Source organism: Somniosus microcephalus, unplaced genomic scaffold (genome assembly GCF_052327205.1).
Source record: "Somniosus microcephalus isolate GS21.2 unplaced genomic scaffold, FLI_Smic_1.0 unresolved_chr8, whole genome shotgun sequence".
NCBI classification, from domain to species: Eukaryota; Metazoa; Chordata; class Chondrichthyes; order Squaliformes; family Somniosidae; genus Somniosus; species Somniosus microcephalus.
In genome coordinates this window covers 43,666,433-43,683,171 of record NW_028225186.1, presented here as the reverse complement: position 1 = coordinate 43,683,171, position 16,739 = coordinate 43,666,433, and the positions used below count along the sequence as shown (strand labels likewise).

Here is a 16,739-nt window from a genome sequence, read left to right as displayed (position 1 = left end):
AAAAATGCCTGCTGTTCTAAAGTCAGCAGGAAATGACGTTGGGAACAAGACACTTTAAATGCCCACATTTATGTGTACCTCACAGTGTCAGAACAGTCACGGTTATTATCCGTCTTCCATGTATTATTTTGCCGACTGCATCTCCCCAACAAACTTAGCTGATCACAGCACGGCTATCAGTCAACTCATTGCCAGTGTGAAAAATGCAACATTAGCAACGTGTGCAAGACTCGAATGACAGAGTAACTGGGCCGTGATAACTTATCCTGATATTCCTGAGGCCTTAACATTCGCTGCTTAAGACAATTCTATCTCTGGTTACCATCCCTCCTGCCATTGGAAAGCGTTTGTCTTTATTTCCTCTATCAAACCTATTGTAATTTTGCAAGCCTCTATTAAATTTCCTCTTAGCCTCCAGAGGAAAGCAACCCCAGCTTCTCCACACTATCCCTCGGGCCACACTGTAAGACGTCAAACGAGTTTTGTATGTCGGGGAGTCAAGGGTTATGGGGAGCGGGCGGAAAAGTTGCGTTGTGTCGAAGATCTCATCAGCCACGAAATTATTAAATGGCAGGGCTCGAGGGGCCGAATGGCCCAATCCTGCTCCTATTTATTCTTTTGGGGAAGGTTTGTTTCTTAATTATGTAATTTTTGAGCAGCTAAACAACGTTGGAAGGAAACTCCCACGGCACCTAGAAAAGTGCAAAATCTTAGCTCTGCCGTGAGCTCATGCACCTGAGAGGTTAACCCTGTAATTCTCTGTCCACAGATCTTCCAGGACCTTCGAAGTGTTTCCAGCATTTAGTCAACAATTCCAGATGCAGTATCTGCTGCATTTAGCTTTTTCTGTTAACGCAGTGTCCCCGCTTGTATTAACAAAAGCCAAAAATAAATTGTAGCTGCCAGAAAATGGCATTTGTTATCTTGGCGTGCATTGGTGGTTCAGGGGTAGAATTCTCGCCTCCCACGCGGGTGACCCGGGTTCTGATTCCCGGCCAATGCAGGTTAACATTTTAAACAATTCATTTCATAGCAAACACATCACTTGAGCATAAATAATATATTAGCTGTATCTGTGCAACTGGATCAAGGGTATGAATGTTCTGCTCCTGCTCCTGTGCAACAGCTTTCTAGGGGCTGAATGGCATCCTGTTCCTGTGTAACAGGCTCGATTCTTACTCTGACAGACATTACATTGCTCACTTCCTCGTTAGTATAGTTGTGAGTATCCCCACCTGTCACGCGGGAGACCGGGGTGAAATTCACCGACGGGGAGGAATTTTAACATCCCCAATTTTAAACCTTTGGGCAGTACCTTAACGTGCTCCTTGGAAAAGATCAACAGCGAAAAATTGAACCTAAAATAATTTGAAACGGTGAGGAACTGTATAAAAAGCTCCTGCATCAATTCCTCGTTAGCATAGTGTTCTCCTTCTGTTTGTCTTTTGTGCGGGGCACTGCGGAACGAGAGGGGACAGGGAAATGCAGATAACAGCGGGAGAAAGCAAGTCTGATCTTTCAAGGGGACAGCACTGGCACGATTGGCCGAATGGCCTCATACTGTACTGCAAGCTTCCATGAATCATATGGATATCTGAGACATAACCACACAAAGTGAGCACACATCTGTGTTCGTGTATGTGTTTGAGTCTTTGTCTCAAGCAGTGCATGACTATTTCCTCTGTGTTGTCCTTGATATTTTGGTGCTGATTATTCAATATCCCGACGACTTTTCTCTGACTGTGTATCACTGAGAAAAGCACAGAAGCAAATAGATTTCAGGTGGACGCCTACCCGCAATTGATGCTGTGGTTTCTTGAACATGTCGTTTGTGATCTCGCCTAAAGAATGACATCTTGTACGAAAAGTTTGCCTGGCGCGATACTGACCTGAATTTCAAAGCAACAAGGAGGAAAGACTGCATTGTTCTGCTTGCTGGCAGGATGCTTTCCGCAGCTTCCCTGGTGGTTTAGTGGTTAGGATTCGGCGCTTTCACCGCCGCGGCCCGATTCGATTCCCGGTCAGGGAACCAGTGCTTTTTCTGGCTGTTTGAAATGCCAGCAATCAAAGCACCCGCGCGAAACAATGCTTGCACCTCATCAACCTTTCAACTTTCCACGCTGCTGTTGCCTCAACAGTCAGCAGCGCAACATTCGGTACCGAGGTGCAACATTCACTTCCTTGCCTTCTGTAAAATGCCTGCTATTTCAAAGTCAGCAGGAAATGACATTGGGAACAAGACACCTTAAATGCCCACATTTATGTGTACCTCACAGTGTCAGAACAGTCACGGTTATTATCCGCCTTCCATGTATTATTTTGCCGACTGCATCTCCCTAACAAACTTAGCTGATCACAGCACGGCTATCAGTCAACTCATTGCCAGTGTGAAAAATGCCATATTAGCTACGTGTGCAAGACTCGAATGACAGAGTACCTGGGCCGAGATAACTTATCCTGATATTCATGAGGCCTTAACATTCGCTGCATAAGACAATTCTGCCTCTGGTTACCATCCCTCCTGCCATTGGAAAGCGGTTGTCTTTATTTCCTCTATCAAAAGCCATTGTAATTTTGCAAGCATTTATTAAATTTCCTCTTAGCCTCCAGAGGAAAGCAATTCCAGCTTGTCCACACCATCAACATAACTGAAGTCGCTTGTCCCTCGGGCCACACTGTAAGACGTCAAACGAGTTCTGTATGTCGGGGAGTCAAGGGTTATGGGGAGCGGGCGGAAAAGTTGCGTTGTGTCGAAGATCTCATCAGCCACGAAATTATTAAATGGCGTGGCTCGAGGGGCCGAATGGCCCAATCCTGCTCCTATTTATTCTTTTGGGGAAGGTAAGTTTCTTAATTATGTAATTTTTGAGCAGCTAAACAACGTTGGAAGGAAACTCCCACGGCACCTAGAAAAGTGCAAAATCTTAGCTCTGCCGTGAGCTCATGCACCTGAGAGGTTAACCCTGTAATTCGCTGTCCACAGATCTTCCAGGACCTTCGAAGTGTTTCCAGCATTTAGTCAACAATTCCAGATGCAGTATCTGCTGCATTTAGCTTTTTATGTTAACGCAGTGTCCCTGCTTGTATTAACAAAAGCCAAAAATAAATTGTAGCTACCAGAAAATGGAATTTTTGAAGTCGGCGTACATTGGTGGTTCAGGAGTAGAATTCTCTCCTCCCACGCGGGTGACCCGGGTTCGATTCCCGGCCAGTGCAGGTTAACATTTTAAACAATTCATTTCAAAGCAAACACATCACTTGAGCATAAATAATATATTAGCTGCATCTGTGCAACTGGATCGAGGGTATGAATGTTCTGCTCCTGTTCCTGTGCAACAGCTTTCAGGGGCTGAATGGCATCCTGTTCCTGTGTAACAGGCTCGATTCTTACTCTGACAGACATTACATTGCTCACTTCCTCGTTAGTATAGTTGTGAGTATCGCCACCTGTCCCGCGGGAGACCGGGGTGAAATTCCCCGACGGGGAGGAATTTTAACATCCCCAATTTTAAACCTTTGGGTAGCACATCAACGTGCTCGTTGGAAAAGATCAACAGCGAAAAATTGAACCTAAAATAATTTTAAACGGTGAGGAACTGTATAAAAACCTCCTGCATCAATTCCTCGTTAGCATAGTGTTCTCCTTCTGGTTGTATTTTGTGCGGGGCACTGCGGAACGAGAGAGGACAGGGAAATGCAGATAACAGCGGGAGAAAGCACGTCTGATCGTTCAAGGGGACAGCACTGGCACGATTGGCCGAATGGCCTCACACTGTACTGCAAGCTTCCATGAATCATATGGATATCTGAGACATACCCACACAAAGTGAGCACACATCTGTGTTCGTGTATGTGTTTGAGTCTTTGTCTCAAGCAGTGCATTACTATTTCCTCTGTGTTGTCCTTGATATTTTGGTGCTGATTATTCAATATCCCGACGACTTTTCTCTGACTGTGTATCACTGAGAAAAGCACAGAAGCAAATAAATTTCAGTTGGACGCCTACCCGCAATTGATGCTGTGGTTTCTTGAACATGTCGTTTGTGATCTCGCCTAAAAAATGACATCTTGTACGAAAAGTTTGCCTGGCGCGATAGTGACCTGAATTTCAAAGCAGCAAGGAGGAAAGACTGCATTGTTCTGCCTGCTGGCAGGATGCTTTTCGCACCTTCCCGGGTGGTCTAGTGGGTGGATTCGGCGCTTTCACTGCCGCGGCCCGGGTTCGATTCCCGGTCAGGGAACCAATGCTTTTTCTGGCTGTTTGAAATGCCAGCAATCAAAGCACACGCGCGAAACAATGCTTGCACCTCATCAACCTTTCAACTTTCCACGCTGCTGTTGCCTCAACAGTCAGCAGCGCAACATTCGGTACCGAGGTGCAACATTCACTTCCTTGCCTTCTGTAAAATGCCTGCTGTTTCAAAGTCAGCAGGAAATGACATTGGGAACAAGACACCTTAAATGCCCACATTTATGTGTACCTCACAGTGTCAGAACAGTCACGGTTATTACCCGCCTTCCATGTATTATTTTGCCGACTGCATCTCCCTAACAAGGTTAGCTGATCACAGCACGGCTATCAGTCAACTCATTGCCAGTATGAAGAATGCCACATTAGCTACGTGTGCAAGACTCGAATGACAGAGTACCTGGGCCGTGATAACTTATCCTGATATTCATGAGGCCTTAACATTCGCTGCATAAGACAATTCTACCTTTGGTTACCATCCCTCCTGCCATTGGAAAGCGGTTGTCTTTATTTCCTCTATCAAAAGCCATTGTAATTTTGCAAGCCTTTATTAAATTTCCTCTTAGCCTCCAGAGGAAAGCAATTCCAGCTTGTCCACACCATCAACATAACTGAAGTCGCTTGTCCCTCGGGCCACACTGTAAGACGTCAAACGAGTTCTGTATGTCGGGGAGTCAAGAGTTATGGGGAGCGGGCGGAAAAGTTGCGTTGTGTCGAAGATCTCATCAGCCACGAACTTATTAAATGGCGGGGCTCGAGGGGCCGAATGGCCCAATCCTGCTCCTATTTATTCTTTTGGGGAAGGTTAGATTCTTAATTATGTAATTTTTGAGCAGCTAAACAACGTTGGAAGGAAACTCCCACGGCACCTAGAAAAGTGCAAAATCTTAGCTCTGCCGTGAGCTCATGCACCTGAGAGGTTAACCCTGTAATTCCCTGTCCACAGATCTTCCAGGACCTTCGAATTGTTTCCAGCATTTAGTCAACAATTCCAGATGCAGTATCTGCTGCATTTAGCTTTTTATGTCAACGCAGTGTCCCCGCTTGTATTAACAAAAGCCAAAAATAAATTGTATCTACCAGAAAATAGAATTTGTTAACTCGGCGTGCATTGGTGGTTCAGGGGTAGAATTCTCGCTTCCCACGCGGGTGACCCGGGTTCGATTCCCGGCCAATGCAGGTTAACATTTTAAACAATTCATTTCATTGCAAACACATCACTTGAGCATAAATAATATATTAGCTGCATCTGTGCAACTGGATCAAGGGTATGAATGTTCTGCTCCTGTTTCTGTGCAACAGCTTTCAGGGGCTGAATGGCATCCTGTTCCTGTGTAACAGGCTCGGTTCTTACTCTGACAGACATTACATTGCTCACTTCCTCGTTTGGAAAGTTGTGAGTATCCCCACCTGTCACGCGGGAGACAGGGGTGAAATTCCCCGACGGGGAGGAATTTTAACATCCCCAATTTTAAACCTTTGGGCAGCACCTTAACGTGCTCCTTGGAAAAGATCAACAGCGAAAAATTGAACCTAAAATAATTTTAAACGGTGAGGAACTGTATAAAAACCTCCTGCATCAATTCCTCGTTAGCATAGTGTTCTCCTTCTGGTTGTCTTTTGTGCGGGCCACCGCGGAACGAGAGAGGACAGGGAAATGCAGATAACAGCGGGAGAAAGCACGTCTGATCTTTCAAGGGGACAGCACTGGCACGATTGGCGGAATGTCCTCACACTGTACTGCAAGCTTCCATGAATCATATGGATATCTGAGACATACCCACACAAAGTGAGCACACATCTGTGTTCGTGTATGTGTTTGAGTCTTTGTCTCAAGCAGTGCATTGCTATTTCCTCTGTGTTGTCCTTGATATTTTGGTGCTGATTATTCAATATCCCGACGACTTTTCTCTGACTGTGTAACACTGAGAGAAGCACAGAAGCAAATAGATTTCAGGTGGACGCCTACCCGCAATTGATGCTGTGGTTTCTTGAACATGTCGTTTGTGATCTCGCCTAAAAAATGAAATCTTGTACGAAAAGTTTGCCTGGCGCGATTGTGACCTGAATTTCAAAGCAGCAAGGAGGAAAGACTGCATTGTTCTGCTTGCTGGCAGGATGCTTTCCGCAGCTTCCCTGGTGGTCTAGTGGTTAGGATTCGGCGCTTTCACCGCCGCGGCCCGGGTTCGATTCCCGGTCAAAGAACCAGTGCTTTTTCTGGCTGTTTGAAATGCCAGCAATCAAAGCACCCGCGCGAAACAATGCTTGCACCTCATCAACCTTTCAACTTTCCACGCTGCTTTTGCCTCAACAGTCAGCAGCGCAACATTCGGTACCGAGGTGCAACATTCACTTCCTTGCCTTCTGTAAAATGCCTGCTGTTTCAAAGTCAGCAGGAAATGGCATTGGGAACAAGACACCTTAAATGCCCACATTTATGTGTACCTCACAGTGTCAGAACAGTCACGGTTATTATCCGCCTTCCATGTATTATTTTGCCGACTGCATCTCCCTAACAAACTTAGCTGATCACAGCACGGCTATCAGTCAACTCATTGCCAGTGTGAAGAATGCCACATTAGCTACGTGTGCAAGACTCGAATGACAGAGTACCTGGGCCGTGATAACTTATCCTGATATTCATGAGGCCTTAACATTCGCTGCATAAGACAATTCTACCTCTGGTTACCATCCCTCCTGCCATTGGAAAGCGTTTGTCTTTATTTCGTCTATCAAAACCCATTTTAATTTTGAAAGCCTTTATTAAATTTCCTCTTAGCCTCCAGAGGAAAGCAATTCCAGCTTGTGCACACCATCAACATAACTGAAGTCGCTTGTCCCTCGGGCCACACTGTAAGACGTCAAACGAATTCTCTATGTCGGGGAGTCAAGGGTTATGGGGAGCGGGCGGAAAAGTTGCGTTGTGTCGAAGATCTCATCAGCCACGAAATTATTAAATGGGGGGGCTCGAGGGGCCGAATGGCCCAATCCTGCTCCTATTTATTCTTTTGGGGAAGGTTAGTTTCTTAATGATGTAATTTTTGAGCAGCTAAACAAAGTTGGAAGGAAACTCCCACGGCACCTAGAAAAGTGCAAAATCTTAGCTCTGCCGTGAGCTCATGCAACTGAGAGGTTAACCCTGTGATTCTCTGTCCACAGATCTTCCAGGACCTTCGAAGTGTTTCCAGCATTTAGTCAACAATTCCAGATGCAGTATCTGCTGCATTTTGCTTTTTATGTTAACGCAGTGTCCCCGCTTGTATTAACAACAGCCAAAAATAAATTGTAGCTAACAGAAAATGGAATTTGTTAACTCGGCGTGCATTGATGGTTCAGGAGTAGAATTCTCGCCTGCCACGCGGGGGACCCGGGTTCGATTCCCGGCCAATGCAGGATAACATTTTAAACAATTCATTTCATAGCAAACACATCACTTGAGCATAAATAATATATTAGCTGCATCTGTGCAACTGGATCGAGGGTATGAATGTTCTGCTCCTGTTCCTGTGCAATAGCTTTCAGGGGCTGAATGGCATCTTGTTCCTGTGTAACAGGCTCGATTCTTACTCTGACAGACATTACATTGCTCACTTCCTCGTTAGTATAGTTGTGAGTATCCCCACCTGTCACGCGGGAGACCGGGGTGAAATTCCCCGACGGGGAGGAATTTTAACATCCCCAATTTTAAACCTTTGGGCAGCACCTTAACGTGCTCCTTGGAAAAGATCAACAGCGAAAAATTGAACCCAAAATAATTTTAAACGGTGAGGAACTGTATAAAAAGCTCCTGCATCAATTACTCGTTAGCATAGTGTTCTCCTACTGGTTGTCTTTTGTGCGGGGCACTGCGGAACGAGAGAGGACAGGGAAATGTAGATAACAGCGGGAGAAAGCACGTCTGGTCTTTCAAGGGGACAGCACTGGCACGATTGGCCGAATGGCCTCACACTGTACTGCAAGCTTCCATGAATCATATGGATATCTGAGACATACCCACACAAAGTGAGCACACATCTGTGTTCGTGTATGTGTTTGAGTCTTTGTCTCAAGCAGTGCATTACTATTTCCTCTGTGTTGTCCTTGATATTTTGGTGCTGATTATTCAATATCCCGACGACTTTTCTCTGACTGTGTATCACTGAGAAAAGCACAGAAGCAAATAAATTTCAGGTGGACGCCTACCCGCAATTGATGCTGTGGTTTCTTGAACATGTCGTTTGTGATCTCGCCTAAAAAATGACATCTTGTACGAAAAGTTTGCCTGGCGCGATAGTGACCTGAATTTCAAAGCAGCAAGGAGGAAAGACTGCATTGTTCTGCCTGCTGGCAGGATGCTTTTCGGAGCTTCCCGGGTGGTCTAGTGGTTAGGATTCGGTGCTTTCACCGCCGCGGCCCGGGTTCGATTCCCGGTCACGGAACCAATGCTTTTTCTAGCTGTTTGAAATGCCAGCAATCAAAGCACCCGCGCGAAACAATGCTTGCACCTCATCAACCTTTCAACTTTCCACGCTGCTGTTGCCTCAACAGTCAGCAGCGCAACATTCGGTACCGAGGTGCAACATTCACTTCCTTGCCTTCTGTAAAATGCCTGCTGTTTCAAAGTCAGCAGGAAATGACATTGGGAACAAGACACCTTAAATGCCCACATTTATGTGTACCTCACAGTGTCAGAACAGTCACGGTTATTACCCGCCTTCCATGTATTATTTTGCCGACTGCATCTCCCTAACAAGGTTAGCTGATCACAGCACGGCTATCAGTCAACTCATTGCCAGTGTGAAGAATGCCACATTAGCTACGTGTGCAAGACTCGAATGACAGAGTACCTGGGCCGTGATAACTTATCCTGATATTCATGAGGCCTTAACATTCGCTGCATAAGACAATTCTACCTTTGGTTACCATCCCTCCTGCCATTGGAAAGCGGTTGTCTTTATTTCCTCTATCAAAAGCCATTGTAATTTTGCAAGCCTTTATTAAATTTCCTCTTAGCCTCCAGAGGAAAGCAATTCCAGCTTGTCCACACCATCAACATAACTGAAGTCGCTTCTCCCTCGGGCCACACTGTAAGACGTCAAACGAGTTCTGTGTGTCACGGAGTCAAGAGTTATGGGGAGCGGGCGGAAAAGTTGCGTTGTGTCGAAGATCTCATCAGCCACGAACTTATTAAATGGAGGGGCTTGAGGGGCCGAATGGCCCAATCCTGCTCCTATTTATTCTTTTGGGGAAGGTTAGTTTCTTAATTATGTAATTTTTGAGCAGCTAAACAACGTTGGAAGGAAACTCCCACGGCACCTAGAAAAGTGCAAAATCTTAGCTCTGCCGTGAGCTCATGCACCTGAGAGGTTAACCCTGTAATTCCCTGTCCACAGATCTTCCAGGACCTTCGAAGTGTTTCCAGCATTTAGTCAACAATTCCAGATGCAGTATCTGCTGCATTTAGCTTTTTATGTCAACGCAGTGTCCCCGCTTGTATTAACAAAAGCCAAAAATAAATTGTAGCTACCAGAAAATAGAATTTGTTAACTCGGCGTGCTTTGGTGGTTCAGGGGTAGAATTCTCGCTTCCCACGCGGGTGACCCGGGTTCGATTCCCGGCCAATGCAAGTTAACATTTTAAACAATTCATTTCATAGCAAACACATCACTTGAGCATAAATAATATATTAGCTGTATCTGTGCAACTGGGACAAGGGTATGATTGTTCTGCTCCTGTTGCCTGTGCAACAGCTTTCAGGGGCTGAATGGCATTCTGTTCCTGTGTAACAGGCTCGAATCTTACTCTGACAGACATGACATTGCTCACTTCCTCGTTAGTGTAGTTGTGAGTATCCCCACCTGTCACGCGGGAGACCGGGGTGAAATTCCCCGACGGGGAGGAATTTTAACATCCCCAATTTTAAACCTTTGAGCAGCACCTTAACGTGCTCCTTGAAAAAGATCAACAGCGAAAAATTGAACCTGAAATAATTTTAAACGGTGAGGAACTGTATAAAAACCTCCTGCATCAATTCCCCGTTAGCATAGTGTTCTCCTTCTGGTTGTCTTTTGTGCGGGGCACTGCGGAACGAGAGAGGACAGGGAAATGCAGATAACAGCGGGAGAAAGCACGTCTGAACTTTCAAGGGGACAGCACTGGCACGATTGGCCGAATGGCCTCACACTGTGCTGCAAGCTTCCATGAATCATATGGATATCTGAGACATACCCACACAAAGTGAGCACACATCTGTGTTCGTGTATGTGTTTGAGTCTTTGTCTCAAGCACTGCATTGCTATTTCCTTTGTGTTGTCCTTGATATTTTGGTGCTGATTATTCAATATCCCGACGACTTTTCTCTGACTGTGTATCACTGAGAAAAGCACAGAAGCAAATAGATTTCAGGTGGACGCCTACCCGCAATTGATGCTGTGGTTTCTTGAACATGTCGTTTGTGATCTCGCCTAAAAAATGACATCTTGTACGAAAAGTTTGCCTGGCGCGATAGTGACCTGAATTTCAAAGCAGCAAGGATTAAAGACTGCATTGTTCTGCTTGTTGGCTGGATGCTTTCCGCAGCTTCCCTGGTGGTCTAGTGGTTAGGATTCGGCGCTTTCACCGCCACGGCCCGGGTTCGAATTCCCGGTCAGGAAACCAGTGCTTTTTCTGGCTGTTTAAAATGCCAGCAATCAAAGCACACGCGCGAAACAATGCTTGCACCTCATCAACCTTTCTCCTTTCCACGCTGCTGTTGCCTCAACAGTCAACAGCGCAACATTCGGTACCGAGGTGCAACATTCACTTCTTTGCCTTCTGTAAAATGCCTGCTGTTTCAAAGTCAGCAGGAAATGATTTTGGGAACAAGACACCTTAAATGCCCACATTTATGTGTACCTCACAGTGTCAGAACAGTCACGTTTATTATCCGCCTTCCATGTATTATTTTGCCGACTGCATCTCCCTAACAAACTTAGCTGATCACAGCACGGCTATCAGTCAACTCATTGCCAGTGTGAAGAATGCCACATTAGCTACGTGTGCAAGACTCGAATGACAGAGTACCTGGGCCGTGATAACTTATCCTGATATTCATGAGGCCTTAACATTCGCTGCATAAGACAATTCTACCTCTGGTTACCATCCCTCCTGCCATTGGAAAGCGTTTGTCTTTATTTCGTCTATCAAAACCCATTTTAATTTTGAAAGCCTTTATTAAATTTCCTCTTAACCTCCAGAGGAAAGCAATTCCAGCTTGTCCACACCATCAACATAACTGAAGTCGCTTGTCCCTCGGGCCACACTGTAAGACGTCAAACGAGTTCTCTATGTCGGGGAGTCAAGGGTTTTGGGGAGCGGGCGGAAAAGTTGCGTTGTGTCGAAGATCTCATCAGCCACGAAATTATTAAATGGCGGGGCTCGAGGGGCCGAATGGCCCAATCCTGCTCCTATTTATTCTTTTGGGGAAGGTAAGTTTCTTAATTATGTAATTTTTGAGCAGCTAAACAACGTTGGAAGGAAACTCCCACGGCACCTAGAAAAGTGCAAAATCTTAGCTCTGCCGTGAGCTCATGCAACTGAGAGGTTAACCCTGTGATTCTCTGTCCACAGATCTTCCAGGACCTTCGAAGTGTTTCCAGCATTTAGTCAACAATTCCAGATGCAGTATCTGCTGCATTTTGCTTTTTATGTTAACGCAGTGTCCCCGCTTGTATTAACAACAGCCAAAAATAAATTGTAGCTACCAGAAAATGGAATTTGTTAACTCAGCGTGCATTGGTGGTTCAGGGGTAGAATTCTCGCCTGCCACGCGGGGGACCCGGGTTCCGATTCCCGGCCAATGCAAGTTAAAATTTTAAACAATACATTTCATAGCAAACACATCACTTGAGCATAAATAATATATTAGCTGCATCTGTGCAACTGGATCGAGGGTATGAATGTTCTGCTCCTGTTCCTGTGCAACAGCTTTCAGGGGCTGAATGGCATCCTGTTCCTGTGTAACAGGCTCGATTCTTACTCTGAGAGACATTACATTGCTCACTTCCTCGTTAGTATAGTTGTGAGTATCCTCACCTGTCACGCGGGAGACCGGGGTGAAATTCCCCGACGGGGAGGAATTTTAACATCCCCAATTTTAAAACTTTGGGCAGCACCTTAACGTGCTCCTTGGAAAAGATCAACAGCGAAAAATTGAACCCAAAATAATTTTAAACGATGAGGAATTGTATAAAAACCTCCTGCATCAATTCCTCGTTAGCATAGTGTTCTCCTTCTGTTTGTCTTTTGTGCGGGGCACTGCGGAACGAGAGAGGACAGGGAAATGCAGATAACAGCGGGAGAAAGCACGTCTGAACTTTCAAGGGGACAGCACTGGCACTATTGGCCGAATGGCCTCCCACTGTACTGCAAGCTTCCATGAATCATATGGATATCTGAGACATACCTACACAAAGTGAGCACACATCTGTGTTCGTGTATGTGTTTGAGTCTTTGTCTCAAACACTGCATTACTATTTCCTCTGTGTTGTCCTTGATATTTTGGTGCTGATTATTCAATATCCCGACGACTTTTCTCTGACTGTGTATCACTGAGAAAAGCACAGAAGCAAATAGATTTCAGGTGGACGCCTACCCGCAATTGATGCTGTAGATTTTTGAACATGTCGTTTGTGACCTCGCCTAAAAAATGTCATCTTGTACGAAAAGTTTGCCTGGCGCGAAAGTGACCTGAATTTCAAAGCAGCAAGGAGGAAAGACTGCATTGTTCTGCTTGCTGGCAGGATGCTTTCCACAGCTTCCATGGTGGTCTAGTGTTTAGAATTCGGCGCTTTCACCGCCGCGGCCCGAGTTCGATTCCCGGTCAGGGAACCAGTGCTTTTTCTGGCTGTTTGAAATGCCAGCAATCAAAGCACCCGCGCGAAACAATGCTTGCACCTCATCAACTTTCCACGCTGCTGTTGCCTCAACAGTCAGCAGCGCAACATTCGGTACCGAGGTGCAACATTCACTTCCTTGCCTTCTGTAAAATGCCTGCTGTTTCAAAGTCAGCAGGAAATGACATTGGGAACAAGACACCTTAAATGCCCACATTTATGTGTACCTCACAGTGTCAGAACAGTCACGGTTATTATCCGCCTTCCATGTATTAATTTGCCGACTGCATCTCCCTAACAAACTTAGCTGATCACAGCACGGCTATCAGTCAACTCATTGCCAGTGTGAAAAATGCCACATTAGCTACGTGTGCAAGACTCGAATGACAGAGTACCTGGGCCGTGATAACTTATCCTGATATTCATGAGGCCTTAACATTCGCTGCATAAGAAAATTCTACCTCTGGTTACCATCCCTTCTGCCATTGGAAAGCGTTTGTCTTTATTTCCTCTATCAAAAGCCATTGTAATTTTGCAAGCCTTTATTAAATTTGCTCTTAGCCTCCAGAGGAAAGCAATTCCAGCTTGTCCACACCATCAACATAACTGAAGTCGCTTGCCCCTCGGGCCACACTGTAAGACGTCAAACGAGTTCTGTATGTCGGGGAGTCAAGGGTTATGGGGAGCGGGCGGAAAAGTTGCGTTGTGTCGAAGAACTCATCAGCCACGAACTTATTAAATGGCGGGGCTCGAGGGGCCGAATGGCCCAATCCTGCTCCTATTTATTCTTTTGGGGAAGGTTAGTTTCTTAATTATGTAATTTTTGAAAAGCTAAACAACGTTGGAAGGAAACTCCCACGGCACGTAGAAAAGTGCAAAATCTTAGCTCTGCCGTGAGCTCATGCAACTGAGAGGTTAACCCTGTGATTCTCTGTCCACAGATCTTCCAGGACCTTCGAAGTGTTTCCAGCATTTAGTCAACAATTCCAGATGCAGTATCTGCTGCATTTAGCTTTTTATGTTAAAGCAGTGTCCCCGCTTGTATTAACAAAAGCAAAAAATAAATTGTAGCTACCAGAAAATGGAATTTGTTAACTCGGTGTGCATTGGTGGATCAGGGGTAGAATTCTCACCTGCCATGCGAGGGACGAGAGAGGACAGGGAAATGCAGATAACTGCGGGAGAAAGCACGTCTGACCTTTCAAGGGGACAGCACTGGCACGATTGGCCGAATGGCCTCACACTGTACGAAAAGTTTGCCTGGCGCGAAAGTGACCTGAATTTCAAAGCAGCAAGGAGGAAAGACTGCATTGATCTGTTTGCTGGCAGGATGCTTTCCACAGCTTCCCTGGTGGTCTAGTGTTTAGAATTCGGCACTTTCATCGCCGCGGCCCGGGGTCGATTCCCGGTCAGAGAACCAGTGCTTTTTCTGGCTGTTTGAAATGCCAGCAATCAAAGCACCCGCGCGAAACAATGCTTACACCTCATCAACCTTTCAACTTTCCACGCTGCTGTTGCCTCAACAGTCAGCAGCGCAACATTCGGTACCGAGGTGCAACATTCACTTCCTTGGCTTCTGTAAAATGCCTGCTGTTTCAAAGTCAGCAGGAAATGATATTGGGAACAAGACACCTTAAATGCCCACATTTATGTGTACCTCACAATGTCAGAACAGTCACGGTTGTTATCCGTCTTCCATGTTTTATTTTGCCCAGTGCATCTCCCTAACAAACTTAGCTGATCACAGCACGGCTGTCAGTCAACTCATTGCCATTGTGGAAAATGCCACATTAGCAACGTGTGCAAGTCTCGAATGACAGAGTACCTGGGCCGTGATAACTTGTCCTGATATTCATGAGGCCTTAACATTCGCTGCATAAGACAATTCTACCTCTGGTTACCATCCCTCCTGCCATTGGAAAGCGTTTGTCTTTATTTCCTCTATCAAAACCCATTGTAATTTTGCAAGCCTCTATAAAATTTCCTCTTAGACTCCAGAGGAAAGCAATCCCAGCTTCTCCACACTATCAACATAACTGAAGTCGCTTGTCCCTCGGGCTACACTGTAAGACGTCAAACGGGTTCTGTGTGTCTGATAGACATATATTTCAGCTACAGGGGTGTTAAAGGGTTATGGGGAACGGGCGGCAAAGTTCCTTTGTGTCGAAGATCTCATCAGCCACGAACTTATTAAATGGCGGGGCTCGAGGGGCCGAATGGCCCAATCCTGCTCCTATTTATTCTTTTGGAGAAGGTTAGTTTCTTATTTATGTAATTTTTGAGCAGCTAAGCAACGTTGGAAGGAAACTCCCACGGGACCTAGAAAAGTGCAAAATCTTAGCTCTGCCGAGAGCTCATGCACCAGAGAGGTTAACCCTGTGTATCTCTGTCCACAGATCTTCCAGGACCTTCGAAGTGTTTCCAGCATTTAATCAACAATTCCAGATGCAATATCTGCTGCATTTTGCTTTATATGTTAACGCAGTGTCCCCGTTTGTATTAACAAAAGTCAAACATAAATTGTAGCTACCAGAAAAAGGGATCTGTTAACTTGGTGTGCATTGATGGTTTCAGCGATAGAATTCTCGCCTAGAGACCCGGGTTCGATTCCCGGCCAATGCGGGTTAATACTTTTAACAATTCATTTCATAGCAAACACATCACATGAGCATAAATAATATATTAGCTGTACCTGTGCAACTGGATCAAGGGTGTGAATGTTCTGCTTGCACCTCATCAACATTTCACACCGCTGCTGTTGCCTCAACCGACAGCAGCGCATCATTCGGTACAAAGGTGCAACATTCACTTCCTGCCTTGCCTGTTGTTTCAAAGTCAGCAGGAAATGACATTGGGAACAAGACACTTTAAATGCCCACATTTAACTGTGTCAGAACAGTCACGGTTATTATCCGTCTTTCATGTTTTATCTCACCGACTGCATCTCCCTAACAAACTTAGCTGATCACAGCACGGCTATCAGTCAACTTATTGCCAGTGTGAAAATTTAACATCGTGTGTAAGACTGGAATGAGAGAATACCTGGGCCGTGATAACTTATCCAGATATTTATTATGCCTTAACACTTGCTGCATAAGACAATTCTCCCTCTGCTTACCATCTCTCCTGCAACTGGAAAGCGTTTCCCTTTATTTCATCTATCAAAACCCCTTGTAATTTTGCAAACCTCTATTATATTTCCTCTTAGCCTTCAGAGGAAAGCAGTCCCAGCTTCGCCACACTATCAACATAACTGAAGTTGCTTATCCCTCGGGCCACTCTGTAAGACGTGAAACGGGCTCTGTATGTCTGGCGGAGATAGATATATATTTCAGCTACAGGGGAGTCAAGCTTTATGGGGAGCGGGTGGCAAAGTGGCGTTGTGTTGGAGATCTCATCAGCCATGAAATTATTAAATGGCGAGTTAGGCTCGAGGGGCCGAATGGCCCAATCCTGCACCTATTTATTATTTTGGGGAAGGTTAGTTTCTTAATTATCTAATTTTTGAGCAGCTTAACAACTTTGGATGGAAACTCACACGGGAAGTACAAAACCGCAAAATTTTATCTCTGCCGAGAGCTCATGGTCCTGAAAGATTAACACTGTGTTTCTCTGTCCACAGATATTCCAGGACCGTC

The 16,739-nt window shown here is 45.5% G+C and overlaps 3 non-coding genes across 3 annotated transcripts; all 3 read left to right on the top strand.

Moving 5' to 3' along the window:
- The first annotated feature begins 931 nt into the window (after positions 1-931).
- trnag-ccc (transfer RNA glycine (anticodon CCC)) lies at positions 932-1,003 on the top strand. Its single transcript has one exon. It is a non-coding gene; the product is annotated as a tRNA-Gly (tRNA).
- Positions 1,004-5,357: 4,354 nt separating this feature from the next.
- trnag-ccc (transfer RNA glycine (anticodon CCC)) lies at positions 5,358-5,428 on the top strand. The gene has a single exon. It is a non-coding gene; the product is annotated as a tRNA-Gly (tRNA).
- A 4,355-nt stretch (positions 5,429-9,783) lies between these two features.
- trnag-ccc (transfer RNA glycine (anticodon CCC)) lies at positions 9,784-9,854 on the top strand. The gene has a single exon. It is a non-coding gene; the product is annotated as a tRNA-Gly (tRNA).
- Positions 9,855-16,739: the final 6,885 nt, after the last annotated feature.